The following is a 25,634-nucleotide window of genomic DNA, read 5'->3' as shown; positions in this document are numbered from 1 at the left end:
TGTTTGATCCTGAACACAATTCTTGGGATAAAATAGACACTATGTATTTGTTGAAATAATGGACCTATAGAAGTTATCTTCAAATTTTTAAAAAGTTTTGTGTAAGTATTTCTTCAAAAGATCTCTTACATGAAAGCTAAAGGTATACACAGGGAAGAAGTTTGGTAAAATGTGATTTTGTGGTTGAAATGTGATCATCACCATCGTCATCATATTAGCCGATGGCATACGGCACTATAGGCCAGACTTTGTTCTAAGAACTTTGCATACGTTTACACAATTTATCTTCACCACAAACCAATGATATAGTTACTATTATTTTCCCATTATACCCATGAAGCAACTAAGGCACAGAGAAGGTTAGGATACTTACCCATTGTCCCACAACTAATAAAATGGGAGAACTTGATTTTGTCTTCTCATCACCACTCTCCACTGGTCTTGTAAGTCCCGGGCCTCACAGGGTGATACCTGAGAAACTCACTGACCCACTGGAATTCCCAGGGTACCAGCTTAACAACTACCCATCTGGTGGCTGAGGTACAGGCCATGAGAGAGACCTGCAAGCGACTGTACAATCTGGCCAGATCAGTCTTCTCATATCCGTCCATCCATGCGTTTGTAGATGTCACTTCCTTTTTCTTTCTTTTTTGTTTTCTTTTTGGAATGGATGCTTCATCCCCATGTGCCTGGCAAACTCCTGGTCATTTTTCATTTGTCTAGTTATTGCAAGGCTTTACTATGAAACCCTGCAGAGTTAATTTGTCCTTCAATAAGTTGTGCACATTTATTAATGCAATCTTCATATCACTTGACCATTACTTATTAATGAATCCTAACTCCCCTAATAGGCCATGAGCTCGTTGAGGATGAAGACCGTGTGTTTGTTCCCTCTGCATGCCCAGAAACAAAATCATTCCAGAAGACTGAGGAGGCTGTTAATAAACACTCTCTGATGTGTGGTGAACTTACCTGCTGCAGGTCACAAACCTAGAGGAGAGAAAAGGTGGAATTAGACCCACTCTCCTATATTAAGGGGACAATGATAATCCCATAAAATGATTTTGCTCTTCTCTACATCTTTTACTTTAGATACTCAACAAATCATTAAAATCCACTGTCTATCCTCATCCCACTCGTGTCTCTATGACAACTCCAGAAACAGACCTGGACATTCAAAATCCCCCTCCCCTGGAATATTGAAAACCCAACTCGGCCCCTCAGTTACAGGTACCAGTAAGGATGGTTGTCTCTGCTAGTAACAGAGTACCCAGCTCCAACTGGCTTAAGCAACAACAAGGAGTCCACAGGAAATAGGGTTGTAGGATTTATTCATAGGTCAAGATGACTGAAGCAGTTCTCAGCCCTCCCCCATAGAAACACAGTATCCAGTTAGAAAGGAGAAGAGGATTTCCTTAATTCATCTGTTTTTCCTCAGGAGACGAAAAATAAAAAAAGACAAATCCAGACCCAGGTAAGGGGAGACCACACGTGCAAATAGTGTAGCACAAAGGGGAAGGACACTATTGCCATTAGTAGAAACACTCGTACCATGAGATCTGCAGGCATTGGAAAGGCCAGGCAGGAAAGGGCATTTCTTTCATGGGGAACAGTAAACAAGGTAGAAAAAACTGAAGACCTGGGAAGGTGGGATGAGCCAGGGTGGTGTGACGAGACTGTAGGTCAGAGAAGGTTTTACCCGCTCCCAGCCTGGTGTGGGGTGATGTGGGGTATGGATCTAAAGAAAGGCTTTGTGCAGATGAGGCTGAGAGTGGGCCCAAGCTCCAGGACCTGGGGGAGGAAGCTGAAGTAAAGTTTGGCCAAGTCAAGGAGGTGAATACTTTGTCCAGATTGGTCTGGGTACAAATAGTTCAGTCAATCATGTATGAGGCAAAGAATTTAGAGAGCTTGCATCTGGCCTTGTGTGTCACCTATCATATGGGGAAGGGTGGAGCTTTTCAGCCAACTGATTCTGGGAATAGAAAGGTGGGGAATTTCTTTAACCATTATCATTTTCCAGGATCACAGGGCCAAGCAAAGTTCAACACTGACAGAAAGAACCCTTTTCCCAAGAAGCTCAATAGGTAGAATACCCTAAAGGACTCAATGGATAGAACTGGATTCTAGGCCAGGCTCTAGTGCAAGGAGGCTGAAAAAAAAATATTGGGCATTTTCAGCAGCTACAATGGGAAACAGGTCCTGCCAGAAGGGAAGGGATGGCGAGGAATGGGGAATGGCTCTGAAGTAGAGACCAGAAAAGCCCACCACCATTATCAAATGTGCCCTTTGTCTACTTCATTATTTTAGACAACGTTCCAGCATGGGTTAGAACAGGGAGAGCAATACACACACCTTCCAACCCCTAGGGACTGACCCACAATAGCTAAAGTGAGTGTTATTGCTGCATATTTGCCTTGTTCACTGTAGGTCTGTAACATTTAATATAGAGCCACAAAATGTACCCAATACATATTTAAATCTGATTATGTACAGATAAAGGTATTTTGCTGGAAAATTATTACAAGCCTGAGACTGATTTATTCATGTGATGAATAAAAGATAACTGATTGATTGCATTCAATATATCTGTCACTGAATTCTCAAATTTACATTTTCTTCCCAGGGTCTGGAAGTGTGAGGTAATGAGTACACATGACAATTTTTTCTTTTTTCTTTTTTTTTTTTAGTGTCTCCAAATGCCAACAAGAATTTCTAACAAATTTGTTATTGTTGTTATTTTTATTTTATTTTTTCAGAGAATGAGGGTAAGTAGGTCTTGCCCTTCTAAGTACATGCACGCAACGTCCTTAAGCCAACAGTAATGTTCAAGAGACTGAACCTTGGAACTGGGCTAACTCCAAGGCCCCTCCATAAAGATACATAAGGATACTATACTCACCTGAGAAAGGAAGTCTCTCCATTCAAGTTTGTTATAGCATTACCCAGGGCAGTAAGGACTCAACCTAGGTGTTCACCACTAAGGAAACATATAAATAGGGAGATGTGCAAAACTAGCCCAATACAATTTATAATACAATACTATTTAAGTAACTAAATAAGCATTGAATATTATACATTTTACATGAGAATATGATGGCTTATTAGAATATTTGCCTCTGGTAAGGAAATGGAGAGAAAAAGAAATAGCAAAGCAGAGGCCTTTCATGGACCACGTGTGCTGTGAACTAAGGAATACAATCACCATCAACTCCTAATCAAAAAGATCCTTCTTCTCTGGATGAAGCCAAGTATTAAGTCAATGATATCTGTGAGGAAGAAAGTTAAAAGTCCAGGAGAGACTTTCTACCAAGTTTTTAAAAAGGCTATCAGTAATGCAAATTTCTTTATAAATAATTTTTATCACTCCCCAGGGTGCATAGAATACAACACAAAACCACTCCTCTGGAGTTCAAAAGCTTCCTTTTGGTTGATCCCCAGCTGAATCTCTCACTTTCTCTATCTGTTCCTCTTGTACCTGGGCCAGATAGAACTAAGTGTCATCTCTTACTCATTTATTCATCCTACAAACATTATTGAAGACCTATATGAGTCAGGTAACACAGTCATCTCTGCTTTCATGGAACTGCTGTTCTACTGACGAAAGATAGACAATAAGCAGTGAACCTCATAAACAAATAATATATATGGTGCTTTGGAAAGTTCTATGTATGCCAAACAAAAAAGGAAAAATGAAGAACAATGCTAGGGTATCTCAGGCCTGGTAGGGGCAGATAACAGAATTACATAGGGTCACCTCATTGAGAAAATGTAATTGAAGTCAAGGATTCAGAGGTAAGGGGGTCACAGAGGTTTTGAGGGAAAAATTTCTAGGTTTAGGAAAGATCGAAGCCTATGGCTGATGTGTGCCTGATGTGTGCAAGGTACAGCAAGAAAGACCAGTGTGGATGGGAAGAGTGAGACAGAGATAGGATAGAAAAGGAGGTCAAGAGGTAACACCAGCCAGACCAAGAGTGAGCTAGTGGACTCAGCATCTACTCTGAGTAAATGGAGAGCCAGAGGACAGGTAGTACATGGAGCCCAAGAGATAACATTCATTTTAAAGGCTCAATCTGGTTGGCCTGTTGGGAATAGACTGTGGAAGCAGGAGATTTGTACAAAAGCTACTGTAGTAATCTGACAGTCACTGGTGACTGGGGTGGTAGCAATGCAGGTGGCTTGGAATGGTCAAGACCTAAAGGTATTTTACTTGAACTTGAACTGTAAGAAAAAAAGCCAAGGGTGAGACTAAGATCTTTGGTCTGAGAACTAGACACCACAGCTGCTGAGATAGAAGAAGCTTCTGGAGGACCAGTTTCAGACACATTAGGATTCTGATGTTCAGAAGACAACCATGTAAGGGGGCCCCTGTCCCCAGTGCTCACACTCCTCTCTCTATTTAGGATCCCCTGTCTTCCACTTTTATTACTAATCATCTATGCATCAAAGCCCAGCTCAAAAAGAAAATTCTTCTTGAAGCCATCTTTTATCCCCACCTCTATAGGAAAAAAAAAATATATATATATATATAATTTTTACACATTCACTCATACTCAATTTACATCCATTCAATAATGCTTGAGCATCCCTTGGCTACACACACTTTTTTAAGTAGAACAGCAAGATCTCCACTTTTGTGGAACTTTCATTTGCATTGGAGGAAAGAGAAGAAAGTTAAGAAATAATTGGAAAGAAAATTTCAGATCGAGACAAGTGCTATAGAGTAAAGAGAGTGTGACATTGTGACACATGTTGCCTGGAAAAGAAGGGACACCTTAGTAATAGAGTCAGAAAATGTCTTTCTGAGGAAGTGAGAGTGGAAACGAGACAGGAATGTTGGGAAGGGGTCAGTCATGCAAGGACGGGAAAATGTGGATGCAGAGGCCATCCAAGCAGAGTGAAAAGCAAATGCACCAGCAGTGACATGTGGAAGGGTTTGCCATGTGTCCACAACAGTATGTAGGCCAGTGGGACAGAAGTGTAATCCATGAGGATGAAGAATGAGGTCAGAGAGCTGGCATGGGACCAGATTGCACAGTGTCCTATTAAGAATGGGAAGGAGTTTGGATTTTGTTCCTGAAGGTGGAGAAAAGCCAACTTCTCTTCCAGTCTCGAACTTTCTTGTAGAGCACATGAATGATTCTGAATAAAGCGGAGTACTTTATTTCTAGTAAATGTCATGAGATGTTATCGTTAATAATAATAGCAACCACTCATTATATATTCTGAGTAAGCATTTTCCATTTTCTCTGGTGATACCATCTCCAAATCTTCACAAAACCCTAAAAGTCACTATCCCCTCATCTTATGGACATGTGAAGACATGACTCAGACAGGTGGGTGACTGGCTGAGCTTCTGGTGAGGGCAGAAATCCAGCATGGATCAGCCCTATGCTGGAGTGACAAAGCTAATAACAGCAGGGTCACTCTTAAACCTAGGTCTGCCCCCACGCAGACAAGACTGTTTCCTCTGCACCAGGCTCCCGTCTCAATGGGCAGTTCTCAGTGTAATTAGGCATGTAATGAATACTTATGTTGAGCAAGATAATGTCATTTTCTAAAAAGAATAATGAGTATATAGAATAAGTATCGGGACAAAGAGAATCTACTGGGGCATGTGAAATTAAAATGTTGCAAGAAGGTCAAAATTAATTTTGGAAACAGTGGTGGAACAAGGAGTTTTACAAAGGGAAAATAAAAACTGCATGAGCTCAATGAATAAAAAGAGCAAAACATCTATCCAGAGGTCTTTTGTCTTTGTTGGAATTCATTGACTTTTTTTTTATGTTATGTTAATCACCATATATTACATCATTTGTTTTTCATGTAGTATTCCATGATTCATTATTTGCGTATAACACCCAGTGCTCCATGCAGAACATGCCCTCTTTAATACCCATCACCCGACTAACCCATCCTCCTTCCCCCTTCCCCTCTAAAACCCTCAGTTTGTTTTTCAGAGTCCATCGTCTCTCATGGTTCATCTCCCCCTCCGATTTCCTCCTCTTCATTTTTCCCTTCCTACTATCTTCTCTTTTTCCTTTTTTTTTTTTTAACATATAATGTATTATTTGTTTCAGAGGTATAGGTCTGTGATTCAACAGCTTTGCACAATTCACAGCACTCAACATAGTACATAACCTCCCCATGTCTATCACCCAGATGCCCCATCGTTCCCACCACCCACCACACCAACAACCCTCAGTTTGTTTCCTAAGATTAAGAATTCCTCATATCAGTGAGGTCATATGATACATGTCTTTCTCTGATTGACTTATTTCACTCAGCATAACACAATCCAGTTCCATCCACGCCGTAGCAAATGGCAAGATTTGAATCCTTTTGATAGCTGAATAATATTCCATTGTATATATATACTACATCTTCTTTATCCATTCATCTGTCAATGGACGCCTTGGTTCTTTCCAAAGCTTGGCTATTGTGGACACTGTTGCTATAAACATCAGGGTGGACGTACCCCTTCAGATCCCTACATTTGTATCTTTGGGGTAAATACCCAGTAGTGCAATTGCTGGATCGTATGGTAGCTCTATTTTCAACTTTTTGAGGAACTTCCATACTGTTTTCCAGAGTGGCTGCACCAGCTTGCATTCCCACCAACAGTTTAAGAGGGTTCCCCTTTCTCCACATCCCTGCCAACATCTGTCATTTCCTGACTTGTTAATTTTAGCCATTCTGACTGGTGTGAGGTGGTATCTCATTGAGGTTTTGATTTGGATTTCCCTGATGCCAAGCGATGCTGAACACTTTTTCATGTGTCTGTTGGTCATTTGGATGTCTTCTTTGGAAAAATGTCTGTTCATGTCTTCTGCCCATTTCTTGGTTGGATCATTTGTTCTTTGGGTGTTGAGTTTAAGAAGTTCTTTATAGATTTTAGATACTAGCCCTTTAACTGGTATGTCATTTGCAAATATCTTCTCCCATTCTGTCGGTTCTCTTTTGGTTTTGTGGACTGTTTCTTTTGCTGTGCAAAACCTTTTTATCTTGATGAGGTCCCAAAAGTTCATTTTTGCCCTTACTTCCCTTACCTTTGGCAATGTTTCTAGGAAGAAGTTGTTGCAGATGAGGTCGAAGAGGTTGCTGCCTCTCTTCTCCTTTAGGATTTGGATGGACTCCTGTCTCACACTGAGGTCTTTCAACCACTTGGAGTCTATTTTTGTGTGTGGTGTAAGGAAATGGTGCAGTTTCATTCTTCTGCATGTGGCTGTCCAATTTTCCCAACACCATTTGTTGAAGAGACTGTCTTTTTTCCACTGGACATTCTTTCCTGCTTTGTTGAAGATTCGTTGACCACAGAGTTGAGGGTCCATTTCTGGGCTCTCTATTCTGTTCCATTGATCTATGTGTCTGTTTTTGCGCCAGTACCGTACTGTCTTGAGGATGACAGCTTTGTAATAGAGCTGGAAGTCCGGAATTGTGATGCCGCCAGCTCTGCTTTTCTTTTTCAACATTCTTCTGGCTATTCGGGGTCTTTCTGGTTCCATACAAATTTTAGGATTATTTGTTCCATTTCTTTGAAAAAAAGTGGATGGTATTTTGATGGGGATTGCATTGAATGTGTAGATTGCAGCACTCAGGCACCCCCAGTCTTTTTGTGACCCTGAGGGTCCTGAGACCACACTGTCCTGCGAGGGTTCCACCCCTCACTTAGCCACTGGAGCGACGACGTCCCTCAGGGGAGACGACTTCTAAAAGTTCCGATTTTCTGCTCAGCTGCTCTATCACTTGCCAGAAGCGGCGGACGGAGGCCTCCCTCCCCCGCCATCTATCCTCCCAAATATCACCTCGGATTCACTTCTCTGCACATCCTACCTTCCAGAAAGTGGTCGCTTTTCTGTTCAGAGAGTTGTTGCTATTCTTTTCTTCGATCTGTTGAGTTCGTAGGTGTTCAGAATGGTTTGATCCCTATCCAGCTGAATTCCTGGGACCAGACGAAATCTAGTTCTCCCACTCCTCTGCTATCTTGCTCTGCCCCCCAGAATTCATTGACTTTTATTTTGGCTTTAACTCTTTGAAAAAGTTCTGCCTAAAGGAATTCCTTAATTTGGACTTAATGTGGCCTATGGAATCAAAGTGGAGTCGGAAGGGTCATAGAGGCTGAGCAGAGGCTGGGAAGAGCCCAAGACTACCCAGGGATGATCAGAATCAATGTGGTGCTGGGGGCAGAGCAGGGAGGAAGGGCTTTTCAATGTTGGACAGTGTGATAATGACTGCCCGAGAGCCAGAATCAATCTTGCTTATGAAGGCAGGTGCTGTCAGAGAATACAGCACCCAGAGAGCTAGAAATTTCTCTTGTCTGTCTTTGTGTCCTGGCAATTGACAAAGTGTTCCCATATGAGTGTTTCTCAACTGCAGAACCAGGATTCACAGTTTTCAGGTCTTTAAGGATCATTTTCACTTCTCCTCATCACCAGTTGAAAGTTTTAATAGTTTTTTTCATAAGCAAACATGTGATCTTTAAATTAATCAGAAAAGGGGGAAAGAAGCAAAATCCCTATAACCCTCATCATGTAAACATATTATGTAACATATTAGATTTCTTGTACTATTTTGTTAAATATGTATAGTTCATTGACCTGTATACAGTTGACTCTTGAACAATGCAGGGGTTAGGGGCACCAATCCCACACACAGTTGAAAATCTGTGTATAACTTTTGACTCTCCCAAAACTCAACTATTAATAGACTACTGTTAACCAGAAGCTTTACCAATAACATAAAACATATTTTGTATGTTATATTATTATATACTATATTCTTAGAGTAAAGGAAGCTAGAGAAAAGAAAATGTTATTCAGAAAATCATAAGGAAAATACATTTACAGTTCTGTACCGTTTTCATCAAAAACAATCCACATATGTGTGCCTGGGTGGCTCAATCGGTTAAGCATCTGCCTTCAGCTCAGGTCATGATCCCAGGGTCTTGGGATCAAGCCCTGCATCAGGCTCCTGGCTCAGCGGGGAGTCTGCTTCTCCCTCCACCCCTCCCCCCCTGCTCGTGACCTCTCTCTCTCAGATAAATAAATAAAATCTTAAAAAAAATCCACATGTAAGCGGAGCAGGCTACTAGATAGGAAAATAATCATTTCTGTTTGTACATTGCAGCTTCCTTATATATTCAATCCCCAAAACAGAGTAGGCATTAAACATATATTTAAGAAAATGGCCAATCTTGGTCATGAATGACAATAATTATAGTGGTATTACTAAAAACAAAGAATTATAATAACCACTTAAGATCTATCAAACATTTTACATGGAAGATTTTCAGTCATGGTAAAGATCCTACAAGTTAGAATTTGCCAGTGTCATTGATGGAGGTAGAGGGTTAAATAGTTTTCTCCAAATGCATGTTTACCCAGAACCTCAGAACGTGACCTTATCTGCAAATAGGGTCTTTGCAGATGTAGTTAGTTAAGTATCTTGAGAGGAAATCATCTTAGATTTAGGGTGGCTCCTAAATCCAATGAATAGTATCCTTATAAGAAGTAGAGTAGACACAGAAACAAGGTTGCAGGAAGATGGAGACAGAGATTGGACATACACTGCCAAAAGCCATAGAATGTCAGGATCCACCAGAAGCTAGAAGGGACAAGGAATGATCATACCCCAGAGCTCTGGAGCAAATGTGGCCCTGCCCATGTCTTGATCTTAGACTTCTAACCTCCCAAACTTGAGAGAATAAGTTCCTTTTATTTTAAGCCACCATGTTTGTGGCATTATTTTTATGGTAACCCTAGGAACTGATACAATGGGTGAGGATGCTCTGAGCCTCTCAGCTCACTTCTCTGAGCTTCAGTTTTCATGCTGGTTTATGGAAGTGGGCTTGGACTGTCCTGGATTTCCAGGACAGACACCCCACACATTGTAGAAAGCTTCCCAAGTTATCAGAGAAGGACGTCAGACTTAGCACATGCAGAGAATGGGGTAGACATCAACTAAAGGATGAGTTTAAATACAGTCCAAAGAAGGTCCATTATAATGCAAGTATTCTTAATTTTAGAAACAGTTTATGTCAGGCCTTCCAATCCCCCACCTCCTTCTACAGTTTCACTTTTATGCAAATGATGCAGTGAGTTGGTCTTATGACTCTTGTTTTCAGGGCCTAGTAATAGTACCACCACATATACTGGCCAGACAGTCATCTTTCTCTGTTCTTGGATCCCACTTTATAACAGCAGCACCTGCTCTGATAACATTCCTACCTCCAGCCTCTCCTATCAGAAATGTCAAATGAGCAGGCCCCGTTTACCACAACCTCACTCAGATAGGGCATTCCTGCTCCTACCATTGAGAAAGATCCTGCTAAATACATAAAGGATAATTAATTTAAAAGCATTTGAAGTTACCTTAGAATGATTTCCTCCATTTCAAGTAATACAAGGACTACAAGGAGAAATTTAAAGTGAGGTCATTTAACATAATGGAAGAAAGTTTTGGTTACGTAGAATCTGGGTTTTCAGAAGTCACTTTCTATGAAATTGCCCATACATTGTATTTTGTTCTGATCACAGATCCCATGTTTCAATATCCCAGAATTGTCCAGAGGTCACTAAATTATCTTTTTCTATTACTTTTTACCTCTCTTTCTTCTTCCAATAAAGTAGGAAGTAGTTAGGAAGGTCAACAAGATGCCTTGGGTTTCCATAGGTGAGTCCTTTAATATAATTCAAAATTAGAGTGCATTTGAATATAAAAAGAGAAACAAACTTGAATACAATGAGAAAAACATTATTACATCCTGTGACACTCAAAAAACATCATTATTTTAAGGCTAACTCACTGCTTCCTTATTACCTGGAAGGTAGGAAGAACTCAGGATATAGAATCTATTAGTAAATATACAATATGGGATAAGCCATTAAGCTTTCGGGGCCTCCATTTCTGAGTCCAAATATTAAGACAAATAAACTTCCATAAAGTTGGAGTAGTTTTAATTGTTAAATCATAACTAAGAATACCTAGTACCATAATTCAGTATTTTGGGAATTCAATAAATAATTACAAAACTCACAATCTCATAGGGCCAACCACTCCTGAGTTCTACAAAAGTCAGTAATAATAATGTAGTAGAGTTAGGTTTTAAAATTTACTATGAGAAAGTCTTGGATCTCAGTCACCAAAATAGCTCATTTGGGGTGAGGATTCCCTAGGGTGCCCAATGGTTAGAACTGAGCATAATTACAAGGGAAGATTAATTACTATCTATTGTTTATTGCACATCTTCTATGAACCAGACACTGTGCTAGGTTCTGTGCTAAGAGCACTTTTTTTGAGACAGTCTGAGTTGAATTTCCTCTACTGAACACAGAATTTTCCTTACCTTCAAGATAGATCTGGAACCTAGCCCAGAAACCAAATGTCTCCTTGCTGTGAGGTCTTAGAGGCTTTTCCCACAGACTCTTCAGACTTATCCAGATGAACCTCAGTTTTCATGTTCTTTACAACTTATACTTTTAAGTTGGGGCCCTGATACCTAGATTTCATGTAGACATAGAATAGGACAGTGATATTGATCTTATTTTACTTTGGAAGAATTGCTGTGTCCACCAAATAGGGTTTAGCAGGAATTGGAAAGTGTGAAGATAAACCACTTTTGAGACTATTTCTGTGAATTTGAAGCAGACAAACACAGGAGTAACCAAATGAGAAAGAGAGGGGAAAAGAGAATTATGTGTTTCTTTTTTTATTTTAAATATAGAATGTACCAGGACATATCTATGTGTTAATGAAAATGATTCAGCATAAAGATGGATGCTTATATTTCAGGAGAAAAAGGATAACCAAGCACAGCAAGAAGGGATGAGACACAGGCCCTAGATGTGGGGGAACTGACCTTTGATAGAGAAAGAGACAATTCCTTCTCTGCATGGGGATTAAGAAAGTGAAGATGAGTAGACGTGAGACTACTGGTTGGTTAGAGGAAAATGAGGTAGTTTGTTTTTGTCATTTTTTTCCCTTTCAGTGCCATTTGAACATCATGCTTGAGAGTGGGATAGAAGGAATGGTATGGCATTCTTATGAAGATAGGTGTTATACAGTATTTCCTAGAAATGAAAGATGATTCTTCTAGGAAGTCATTGCCCGTTTTGACTTATACTACGGCTTTAAAGTGAAGCTATTGATGATGGTTATGTGATTTTCCCCAGCTGCTCATAACCCACCTGAAGGTTTCACCCTGCAGTTGAACTATGGCAGACATTATATCATCGTCAGAAATACCTATTTTTTTAGGGCTCCTGGGTGGCTGATGGTTAAGCGTCTGCCTTTGGCTCAGGTCATGATCCCAGGGTCCTGGGATCGAATCCCGCATCGGGCTCCCTGCTCCCTGGGAGCCTGCTTCTCCCTCTGCCTCTCTTTCTCTGTCTCTCTCTCTGTCTCTCATGAATAAATAAAATCTTTTAAAAAAAAGATAAAAAAAGAAAAAAAGAAATATCTATTTTTTTAAAGATTTATTTATTTATTATTTGAGAGGAGAAGAGTGAGAGGGAGAGAGGACTCTCAAGCAGACTCCCTGCTAAGCATGGAGCCCAACGTGGGGTTTGATCCCAGGACCCTGAGATCATGACCTGAGCCAAAACCAAGAGTTGGATGCTTAACCAACTGAGCCAGACAGGTACCCCAGAAATATCTTTCATTTAACAACTGCAATCAATGAAGCTTGTAAGAATTTTAATGTACTGAGTCAATTAATAATACGAGTTGGTCACTGTTATTATGCCTTTTACTGATGTGGAAACTAAATTTAGCGGTGTTAACTGACTTACACAAACTCATATAACTTGGAAAGGGGGTAACCCAGATTACACATCCTACTGGCCCTGACCTCATTACTTTGACAACCACATATAAAGGTGAGAACCACAGAGGTCAGAGCTCAAGGGAGGAGGAGGCAGATGACTCAGCTGAAGGACTTATGCCCTCAGCCAGAAGGGCGGACTGTGTCCCAGAAGCACTCCAGTCAGCAGAGACCTCAAGGGCACTCAGTGGGTTCCTTCCCAGCCTAACTTATTCCCAATGTTCAGAAGCCAGGCAGTCCCTGACAACATGACAAATTTTTATTTTATTTTTTTATACACATGGAAAACGAGCCACTTAGAACTGAGCTTACGGTTCCTTCCCCATGATGGCCTCATGTGGGTGTAGTATCTGCTTGTCCTGGTCAGCCTCTCACTGTCAAGTACCATCTCCTCCAACAACTTTCCCTCTTGACAATCTGCTTCCTCCATTTCTCTTTGTTTAAAACAGGCAGAAATCAAGGTCCTTTGCTTTTATGTAACCCAATAAAAAGAGAACTAAATGCTTCTCAAGAACTGGATCCAAGTACCCAAGTTGAGAATAACATATTTGCATCATGTCAGATATGAAACCAGGTTGCTTTATCCTCTCTACACACATCTATTCTCATAAACACATTCTAAGGAGTATATTGTTTACTAAAACTCTGCTATTAGTTTTTTGTTCTTGTTAATAGGCCTGATTTCAGCATTGTCTGTTAGAATGAAAACAAATCATTTTCTTTGTTTGAGGACTTTGAAGACAATTCTTTCAAAATCATTTTACCTTGATACAGTAAAAGCTATGTTATATTTAGTGCTGTTAGCAATAGACACAGAATCGTTCTTATATTAATTAGGAGAAAATATGTTCTTGGCTGTAGTACCTTATTATAATGTGCTCTAAAATTATATCAGTTCACTTACATATAACCCCGGTTTAACAATATCCACCATATGATAGATCCAAACTCAGAACAAAAAAGACTCCTAAGTATGATATAACACAAGAAGTTTAAATGGCTTTAGTTGTGGATTTTAATCCCCATCTCTGCCATGGGTCAATAATTTGTCCTGACACAGTTTCTTGCTCTGTGAACTGAGGTCAAACAGCACTTATTTTGCCTGGTTGTTTTAATGGATAAAATAAAATAATGTATACGAAAAGACATACCAAATGGCCAGAATACAATGAGGGTATTCAGTTGTTATTGTATTTCTCTTCCTTATCATAACTCTTTATAGTCTGTATGAGGGTTGATTAAACCAGAAATCACTACAAATATTTGATAATTTAAAATAGTAGTGTAAGTATAAAGTTTGTTGATGAAAGGTGTGGTAAGTTCTTGGCTTGAATCCCAAGGCACATTTGCTGTAGTTGATTGCCCTAAGCACATGGAAGTGTTGAACCAGAATAATGCCAAGTTTGTTCAGTCACCTCCTGACATTTTAAAGCTGAGAAAATGAACATACAAAATGTTAAATATAACTGGCCCAACTAGGTTGTGCTACAACATTGCAAATATGACATACTTGAAAATGAAATGCCTTGCAAATCATTTGTAAATGAATCTTTGACTTTTAAAGAGAGGGTTAAGAATTCCTGATATAACATAATTCCCAAATACAGAACAAGACTAAAAGCCTAGACTAAGCCTACAATTGCAGTTGTGTGCTCAGGGAGGATAAAATGAGACACCTATGGTTGAAGGTGTCTTCAGACAGCCACGCTTCCTTGGCTGCACCATCACATAGCTGACCTGATCATCAGTTGGTTCCAAAATGGACTGAACCTAACTGGATAACTGTCAGAAGGGTGCTTCAAATCCTCCCATGCTAATATGGACTTAGCACAGAACAGGAGAGAGGATCTGGGGCATAGGGATCCTCCCTGAAATCTTTCTTATATTTTATGTGCATGTGCTTATTAGGGTCCACCCTACCAGTCATGAACAAGTGGGGAAAAACTGTCATCCTTAGGTACAATTGCCCAAACTACACAGGTGCTATTGTTTATTCTCTATAGACTTCTCTATAATACTTGGATCTATTCATATCTATTCTTCATACCTCCCATCCTCTCGAGCTTTTTGTTTACTCACAACAACATTCACTACACTGGAACTATTTGCTAGATACACCACTAGGTACTGGTAAATTGCAGCTGTGGTCATTCCTGAATAAGGCAGAACATCACTTTTAGGGAACTTAGTCTAGCAGACTATAACGTAATGGTAAGGATATGAATATGTGCGTGTGTGTATGTACATGTACAGGTGTCTGTATATAAAATAAAAGAAAATTGCCTGTATGGGTTGAATATTATCCTCCCAAATTCATATATTGAAGTTCTAAACCCCAAGTACCACAGAATATGAACTCATTTGGGAATAAGGTTATTATAGATGTAATTAGTTAAGATGAGGTCATACCAGGGTAGGATGGGTCTTTAATTCAATAGGACTGGTGTCTCTATAAAAAGGGAAAATTTAGACATAGCTATGCACATCGGAGAATGCCATGTAAACATGAAAATAGAGATCAGGATGATATGCCTACAAGCTGAGGAACACCAAAGATTGCCAACAAACCACCAGAGAGCTTGGAGAGAAGTCTGGAATAGATCCTTCCTTAGGCCTATAAAAGGGAACATGGCCATATCAATATCTTGATCTCCAACTTCTAGCCTCCAGAACTATGAGGCAATACATCCCATTGTTTAAGCCACTCAGTTTATAGCACTTTGTTACAGCAGCCCTAGCAAACTCATGCACTCAAGTGAGAACAAGCAAAGACTATTTATTCGGAAATTGCATGTATATACACATGGGTAGAACAAGAAGAATTTCAAATACCCTATTGCTTGAAGATCCTCACTTTCTGGAATAGGGCCAAAATTAACAAATTCATATCTGAGATAAGCATACTTTCCAATCACAAAGAGAAATAAAATGATTTCTAAAGGACTCTTAGGACAAAAGCATTAATATTTAATAAAATAAAAATATAAAATATTTGCTCTTAAAGTATTAAGTTCAAAATGACAGTGGCAGTCAAGTATCAGACACATTATTATATACTTAATATTTGTCTGTCGAATTAATAGGAGCCAAATAATAATCCCTTTGGGTGTTTACTGTGTGTCAGATTCTCTACTAAATGATTTACATGCATTAACTCACTTAATTATCAAAATATTCTTATGAGATAGGTACCATTAACTTAATTTTATAGATAAGGCACTGAGTTTCTGAAAGTCTAAATGATGTTCTAAGATCAAATCAGCTAATACACGATGGACTAATATCCATTTAGTTTATACCCTTAAGAACTGCTCTGTATTACTTGCATATTTGTTACTATTTGAAATTTTATGAGATACCCATCTCTTTAAGAAATCCTACATTTTCTACATGAAGGGCTGGACAAGTTATTTCATTGTCCATGGCTCCTTCCCAGGGCTTTACAAAGAAGCATATTGCAGCCCCTGCCTCACCTCCCTGGGCTTCAGGCCTCATTCATCATACTTCATGACACCATATAAAGCACTATGTCTATCGAGCTACAAACAATAAGTTTCAATGTTAATTCCACAACCTGTAGATATGCTAATTAATGCTACTGAAATTAATTTATCTATAAAAGTTTTAAAAATCTTACTTTCAATAATTTGTGTATATTAAATGAGAAAGTGTGCCTAAAACATATATACAGCATGCAGCAGGACTGCTTTAAAGATTATAAAGTCTTCAATATTTAATGTAAAATGGTACTTGATGAGAGCTTTCTGAGCAGAGAATTCTAACTGATAGTGCTCATTTGATCATATGTTAGGAGGTAACTGTTGAATGTGCACATCACCAGGGAAGGGGATAAACCCTCATATGGCATTCCAGCAAGGCTGACGCCAGGTAAGGGTCTGAAAAACAAAGTGTAAAAAGTTTAGGTACTTGTTGAAAATGAAAATAGTCAGATATTATAATTAAAATAATAAAACTGATAAAAATCATAATGAAGAATAAAAAGCATAGATACCTAGGCGGCTCAGTAGGTTGGGCATCTGACTCTTGATTTCCGCTAGGGTCATTATCTCAGGTTGTGAGATTGAGCCTGGTGTCAGGCTCTGTGCTCAGTGCGGAGTCTACTGGAGATTCTCTCCTTCTCCCTTTGCCCCTCCCCCCCAGAAATAAATGAATAAAACCTTTCAAAAATGAATAACAGGCATTAAAGTTTGCCATGTTTCTTACACTGTGCTAAAACAATTTAACTGATTTTTGGGTTTAATCTTCACAATGAATTTATCTAAGCTAATCCAGTTTCATTGATAAGAAGGATATTCTGAGATGCCAGATGAATCTGTTAAGATGCCAAAGTTAGCAAGTGGCTGGCCTATGATTCCAATCCAGGATTTCTGGCCTTGTGGACTTCACCACTATTGGACTTCACTACTGTTCTATACTGAATGTCTTAGGGGATTGTTTGGGGTCCAAACAAGAAATTTAAATTATTTCAGAAAATCTGAGTAGAACTTTAGGACTTAAGTGATATAAAATTAAAGCTAAGAACCAAATAAATGTGGAAAATAACAAGGCTCAAAGCAAAGCTCATTCCTGCAAATTGCTATAAAAATTCTGTAGTGTCCAGAGTTCTGGAAAGGTAGCAGAGTAGGAAACACCAGGAATCTATCTCCTGACCCAGGTAACAGTTGCAAAGACAGAATCATTCTGATGTAACCATTTTGGAACTCTGGTCTGTTGGAGGCTTACAATTGCCAAGGGAAGGCTGAGACAGTAAATTCTGGTAAATTTCTGACACTTTTAGCTCTTACCACATTAGCACCTACCCATTCCCCACTCCAACCATATGGCAGGCAGCCTTGCATGTTTTCCTGAAGCAGGAGCAAGGGTGGGTGAAAAGGAACTTGTCCTTCAAATATTGAGCATCTGTTTTCTCATTGATGATTGCTGCTTCTGATCACGGAGTTGCAGACATGGATTTAATGGATTGGCACCCTTCTTACCCCTTTTTATTTTTCCCTTTTTTCCCCTTTCTGTAGAAAAAGACACTAAAAACTAGAGCATTCAAAAACAACTGCATATGTGGGGGAAATATAAAGTGGCTATGCATGCTCAGGCAAAGGCCCAGTAAAGATCTGAGAAGACCTTAAGCTTACACCTCAGGCTGACTCCTGGCACAGAAACAGCCTACAACAATAAAATAATAATAATAATAATAGTAATCAGAACCAAAAGCACCTGGGGAAGGAGGAAATCTGATTTCCAGAGTTACCACATTATTAAATAAAATTTCCAATTTTCAACAACAACAAACACAAGGCATACAAAGAAACAAGGAAGTACAACCCATTCAAAGAAGAAAAATAAACGAACAGAAACTTTCCCTGAAAAAGACCTTAAGGGAGATACAGTAGACAAAGGCAAAAACAAGTTCTTAAAGATGCTCAAGGGACTAAAGGAAAATGTTGATAAAGTCGAGAAAATAATGTAAAACAAGATGGAAATGTCAATAAAGACATGAAAAACCTAAAAAGAAACCAAAAAGAAATTTTGGAATTGAAAAATAAAATAACTAAAATGAAAAATTTACTAGAGGAATTCAAAGGCAGATTGGAACAGGCAGGAGAAATAGTCAGCAAGCCTCAAGATACATCAATGAAAATTTTCAAGTAGGAACAGAAAGGAAAAAACAAAAAAGATTGAGGAAAATAAACACAACCTAAGGAACCTATGGAACACAATCAAATGGACCAACATATGCATCGTGGAAGTCCCAGAAGAGGAAGAGAGAGAGAAAGGAGAAGAAAGAGTATTTTAGGAAATAATGGCTGAAAACATTCTAAATGTGATGAAAGACATGAGTATAAACATCCAAGAAGGCTGACAAATCCTAAGTAGGATAAACCCAAAGAGACCCATACAAAGACACATTATAATTAAACTTTAAACTTTAAAAGGACAAAGACAAAGAGAGGGTCTGGAAAGCAACAAAAGAAAAGTGAATCACCACACACAAGAGATTCTTAAAAAGAAAATAAGCAGATTTCTCATCACAAACATTGGAGACCACAGGGCAGTGGACCAAGAGTGGACGAAGGAGGGAGAGGAGAGGAGGAGGAGGGGGAGGGTCTGGGGCAGGAGGAGGAGAAGGAGAAGCAGCTGTCAGCAACAAATCTTATATCTGGCATAACTGTCCTTCAAAGTGAGGGAGAAATTAGGATATTCGCAGATAAACAAAAGCTTAGTGAATTAGTTACCATTAGACCTTCCCTTCAAGAAATACTCAAGTGAGTCCTGAAAGGTGATATAAAACACCACTACACATTACCTTGAAGGCATATGGAGATATGAAGTAAAGGTAAATACATGGACAATTATAAAAGCTAACACTATCGTAACAGTTTATAAGTACATTTTTTTGTTTTCTACATGATTTAAAAGACTAATATATTTTTAAAAAACAATCATTAATCTGAAAGTTAGTATTATTATAACTTTGGTTTTAACTCTAAGTCTTGTTTTCTGCATAATTTAAGAGACTAATGCATTTAAAAGAGTTACTAGCTTAAATTTGGGGGCACAGAATGTATAAAGATATAATTTTGTGATACCGACAAACAAAATGAATGAGAATGAAACTATAAATGGTAGAATATTTGTATGTTATTGAAGTTAAGCTGGGATAAATTCAAATGAGTATTATAACTTTAGAATATTAAATGTAAGTCCCATGGTAACCAAAAAGAAAATAGCCATAGAATATACACAAAAGGAAATGAGAAAGGAATTCAAATAATTCACTACAAAATAATCAACTAAACACAAAGAAGACAGGAAATGAGAGACAGAAAGCTATAAGGCATATAGAAAGGAAATTTAAAAAAAACACCAGAAATTAATAATTCCTTGTCAGTAATTACGGTAAATATAAATGGACTAAAATCTCCAGTTAAAAGACAAAGATTGGCCGAATGGGTAAAAACACATGATCCAAGTCTATACTATCTATAAGACAATTACTTTAGATCCAAAGACACAAGTAGCTTGAACTTTAAAGGATAGAAAAACATATTCCATGTAAATAATAACCAATAGAAAGCAGGAATGGCTATACTAATATTAGACAAATAGAGTTTAAATCAAAAAAGGTTACAAGAGATAAAGAAATGAATATATATATATATGACTCTTTCTCTCTCTCTATATATAGACTTGTTTATAGAAACCCTTAAAAAAGAGGGAGTAAATTCTGTCTCTCCCTTTGTACACACACACACACACATACACACATGCCCACACACACATACATTGTCTAATCAATTAATATCTATATAAAAATGCTATGCCATTATTAAAATGATAATTTGATATTTTTATTTATTGATACTACAAAATTCCCATGACATATTGTTATGAGCAAAAAATACTTTCAAAACACTGAATATAATTACATCCAATCTTCATAAAAAGGTATGTATAGAAACAATTTTGAAGATACAACACATACCCCACATTAATGCTTAGTATCTCTGGGTTTTGATATTATGAGTGTTTTTTATTCTTTTTTTAATAATATTCTATATTGTAAGTTTTGAGATGAAAATTCCTTTCATTTATAATTATTAAACAGTAAATTATCAATAATTATAATTGTTTTTCTCATTAGGAAAAACAATAAAACAATTTCCCTCAGCCTTTACAAATGTGTAATGTGCTCATCTTGAAGATTTTTTCATGCTTTCATGATTTTAATTATTTACTTGTCAGAGAGAGAGAGTAAATTTTAATTATTTACTTGTCACAAGCAGGGGGAGCAGCAGGCAGAGGGAGAAGTGGGCTTCCAACTGAGCAAGAAGCTCAATGTGGGACTTGATCCCAGGACCCTGGGATCATGACCTGAGCCAAAGGCAGATTCTTAGCCAACTGAGCCACACAGGTATCCCTAGAAGGAATTACATATTAACAAAGGTTCAATACAGCAAGAAGATATAACAATTATAAATACTTATGCACCTAATGACATACCATCAAAATATATAAAGCAAAAACTGATAGAATTGAAAGGGAAAATAGATAACTCTATAGTAATAGTTAGAGATTTCCATACCCCATGCTCCATAATGTATAGAATAACCAGACAGAAGTGAACAGAAGACTAAGCAACATGATAAACTAACTAGATGTAACAGACACACAGACTACCCAACAAGTGCATGCACATTTTTCTGAATTAAAAATGAGACATTTTCCAGGATAGGCACATGTTAGACTACAAATTTAGTCTCAGTATATTTCAAAAGATAGATATTATACAAATTATCTTCTCTGATCACAATGGTATGAAGTTAGAAATCAACAGAGGAAAACTGAAAAGATCACAAACTTATGGAAATTTAAAAACACAGTCTTAAAAAACTAGTGATTCAGAAAAATCATAAGGGAAATTAGAACATCCTTAGAGATGAATGAAAATGAAAATACCGCATATCAAAATTTGTGACACAGCAAAATGGTGCTAAGACATATACTTACAGGTACAAACGCTTACATTAAAAAAACAAAAAGAGATCTCAAATTTTAATCTAACTTTACAACTTAAGGAACTAGAAAAAAGAAGGACAAACTAAATCCAAAGCTGGCAGAAGAAAGGAAGTAATAAAAATTAGAGCAGACATAAATAAAATAAAGAATAGAGAGAATAGAAAAACAACAGAGGAAACATATGAACCCAAAATTTCTTCAAAAAGATCAAAAAAATTGATAAAACTTTAGATAAATGGATTAGGAAAAAAAGAAGACCTAAGTTACTAAAATCAGAAATGAGAGTGGGGACCTTACTACCAATTCTACAGAAATAAAAAAGATTATAAAGAGTACCATAGATAATTATACACAAACAAAATAGAAAACATATAAAATGGATGAATTCATAGAAACACAAAACCTACCAAGCCTAAATCATGATGAAATAGAAAATCTGACTAGTCCTATAACTAACAAGATTGAGTCAATAATCAAAATTATCCTGACCAAAAAAGTTCTGGATCCAATGACTTCACTGGTGAATTTAAATATTTAAAGAACTATTAACAATCATTCTCAAACTCAGCAAAGTAGCAGGATAGCCAGTCAACACAAAAATCAATGGCATTTCCATACACAAAAATTGAACAATATGAAAAGGAAATTACAAAAATAATCCCTTTTAAATAGCATCAAAAAGAATAAAATACTTTGTAATTAAATTAACCAAATAGGTGAAACACTATTGTAATGAAAACTTCAAAATTTTGCTGAAAGAAATGAAAAAAATATACAAATAAATGAGAAAGCATCCCATATTCACAAATTAGAAGATTTAATATTGTTGTAATGCCCATACAATCCAAAGTAATCTACAGATTCAATGCAATCCCTATTAAAATCTAATGATGTTGTTTACAGAAATAGAAAAACCCATTCTGAAATTCAACTGGAATCTCAAGTGTCCCCAAATACCTAAAACAATCTTGAGAAAGAACAAACCTGCAGGACTCATACTTTCTGATTTCAAAACTTTTTATAAAGCTATGGTAATCAAAACAATGTAATACTCACAAAAGACAGACATATAAACCAAAGGAATAGAATAGAGAGCCCAGAAAAGTATATGGTCAAATGATTTTTTGATAAGTGTTCCAGGATGAACCAATGCGGAAAGGGCAGTTTTTTCAACAAATGGTTCTGGGAAAACTGCATATCCACATGCAAAAAATGAAGTTGGTTTCTTACCTAACACTATTCAAAGAAATTAATTTAAAATGGATGTGAGACCTACATGTAAGACCTAAAACCATAAAATATTGAAAGAAAAAAAAAAGAGAACAAAAACCTCATGATGTTTGCATTTGGCAATGAGTTCTTGAATATGACAACAAAGGCACAGGTAACAAAATTTAAAAAAAAAAGGAAAATTGGACTTCACGAAAAACTTCTAAAAATTGTGCATCACAAACATTAACAATAGAATAAAAACACAACCGACAGAATGGTAGAAAACATTTTAAAATTATATATCTTATATATATCCAGAGTATATAGAGAATTCTTAAAACCAGACAACAGAAAACATAAAATATTATTTAAAATGGGCAAAGGCTTTGAATAGATATTTCTCTAAAGAAGATACACAAATGTCCAACAAGCACATGAAAAGATGCTCAATATCACTAATCATTAGTGAAATGCAAATCGAAGCTCCAAGATACTACCTTCATTAGGTTAGCTACTATTAAAAAAAGAAAAGAAAATAACAAATTGTGGAAAATGGTATGGTGGGCACCTGGGTGGCTCAGTCAGTTAAGCATCTGAGCCTTTGGCCCAGGTCATGATCCCAGGATCCTGGAATCAAGTCCTGCATCGGACTCACTGCTCATAGGACTTCCCACATGGGGCTCCCTGCTTCTCCCTCTCCCTCTGCCCCTCCCCCTGCTAGTGCTTTCTCTCTCTCTCTCTCTCTCAAATAAATAAATAAAATCTTACAAACAAACAAAAAAACAGTATGGTAATTCCTCAAAAAATTAAAATAGAATTACCATATCACCCTGCATTTCCATTTCTGGGCATATACCCGAAAGAAATGACAGCAAGGACTCAAAAAGTTATTTGTGCACCCATGTTCATAGCAGCATTATTCACAAAAGCTAAAACACGGAAGCAACCCAAATGACCATGGTTGGATGAATGGGTAAAAAAATGTGGTGTGTACATACAATGGAATAGTATTTATAAAAAAGGAAGGAAATTCTGTCACATGCTATATCATAGATGAAACTTGAGGACATTATGCTATGAGAAATAAGCCACTCGCAAAAGAATAAATACTATGTGATTCCACATATATGAGGTACTTAAACTCATAGAGACAGGAAGCAGAATAGTGTTTGTCAGGGCAGGAAGAGGGGAAAATGAGAAGTGATTGTTTAACATGTATAGAGCTTCCATTTTGCAAGGTGAAAAGATCTGTAGAGATGGATGGTGGTGATGGTTTCACATTATGCATGTATCTAATATCACTGAACTATACCAAGAATTGTTTAAAATTGTAAATTTTATGTCATATATATTTTATTAAAATAAAAAAAATTAATTCTGTAGTGCTTAAATTTTTTTATTTGCTCTTAGTATTGTATATGTGGAGTTGGTAGAACTCAGAGTTGGGGTCACCCAGACACATATTAGTGGGTTGGCCATCTGGGCATCTGCTGGAGGTATCAGTCTACAAAGGATGCTAAAATATCAATGGAATTAATAGGATATAGGGCACCATTTAGCGTTGGTTTCAGCACATAATCCAAATAAAAGGTAAATTATAAATTGTTTTATCTTGCATTGAGTAGACATAATAAATCCTTTACTTTGAATATTAACATGGAACAGGAAGACATTATTTGTCATTTGTTATAACCTATTGCCTTCAGAAGAAGGAGAATCCAAGCAACCAGACTGTCTTTCCTTTAATGAGTACAAACAAAATTCTCACAAACCAAAGCATTTGAAACCCTTGAAAACAGTTTTAAGAAACAGATCCAGAACACAAAATAAAGAATCTGGAGCAGATTGAAATGGCTCCAGCAGAGAAACTGAGAAGCCTGTGGGAAGGAGTGAAGAGAAAGAGATGTTAGATAAGTAGTCAAGGGCCAGGAAATCTGAGCACAAGAAAAGAAAAAGAAAAACAAACTAAGCAAATGTGGTATAGAGAAGGATTTTCCTACTTCAAAGCTCAGTGCTGGGCCACAGGAACTCATCATCTCTGTCTTACTTAACAGAATCTTCAGCAATCTCTACATTTCTCCCTGATGCTCCTAGACAAGTCCAGTTTTGTTCTGGGGTTATCCATGAGAAAGATGAAGAGAGGACATCTTCTATATGAATGATAAACATCAGCAAAGAGGTATTCAGTTTAGATTAAGTGAAACTCTAATCTTTCTCTGGTTCCAGTTTAATGGAATGTTGGGTTGAAGGGAGGGGTGATTATGACCCTGTGAAGGGCATCCTAATGTTCTGGTTGGCCTCAGGTAGATAAAACTTAGTGGACTTAACCACGGGCCTATTCAAAAGATTTCACGGCCAGCTCTTTTAAGGTACTAATTAAGAGACACCTACAGTTGCGTTTAACTAAGCCCGGATAGCATGGGCCATGATTAAAACAGCACCCCCAGGGTAGTACAGCATGAGACTTCAGCTCATAAGAATGGGGTTCTTCTAGCCTACACAGGATTTTTTTGGTTCTTGGGTTTAATGTAAGATAATTAGTTGAACTGGGAAGTGAACAGCGTACAGTGGAAGGTGGAGTTTAAAGGAAGATGTGGCCAGGATTTGCAGAAAAATGACACAACCCTGGTGAAGTGCCTTAGTTGGCCTCTCCCACAGTCACCCATAAAAAGCCAGCCCTTGGGAATGTGTTGTAACTCTGTTTTCTGAATGTTATTTTTTTCAGCCTGAGGAAGACTGACAATTATCTCTGAAAGAGGAAACAAGATCTTGAAAAAGGTATGGAGCTATTTTTAAGACCATAAAATGATTATAGAGGAGTCCCTATTGGAAATCTATGTAGGAGAAAGTTACAGTATTTATGCCTCAATATGCCACCAACCAGAAACTATATCTTATACAATGGTCATAAAGGAGAAAAACAGAAGGCTACCAATTTGGTGCGAACAAAGGAGCTACTGTTCCTGCTGCTGAAAATGATAGCTACCGTAGTACGACGCAGCGTGAAATTTTTCTAGTTGCTCTGTAATTCTGCATTCAGAAAAGAGCCATAAACAAATGGGGCCAGATA

This window comes from Callorhinus ursinus, unplaced genomic scaffold (genome assembly GCF_003265705.2).
Source record: "Callorhinus ursinus isolate GAN/ISIS: 27379988/994484 unplaced genomic scaffold, GSC_fseal_2.0 scaffold2, whole genome shotgun sequence".
NCBI lineage: Eukaryota > Metazoa > Chordata > Mammalia > Carnivora > Otariidae > Callorhinus > Callorhinus ursinus.
Note: the sequence above shows the minus strand (reverse complement) of the source record.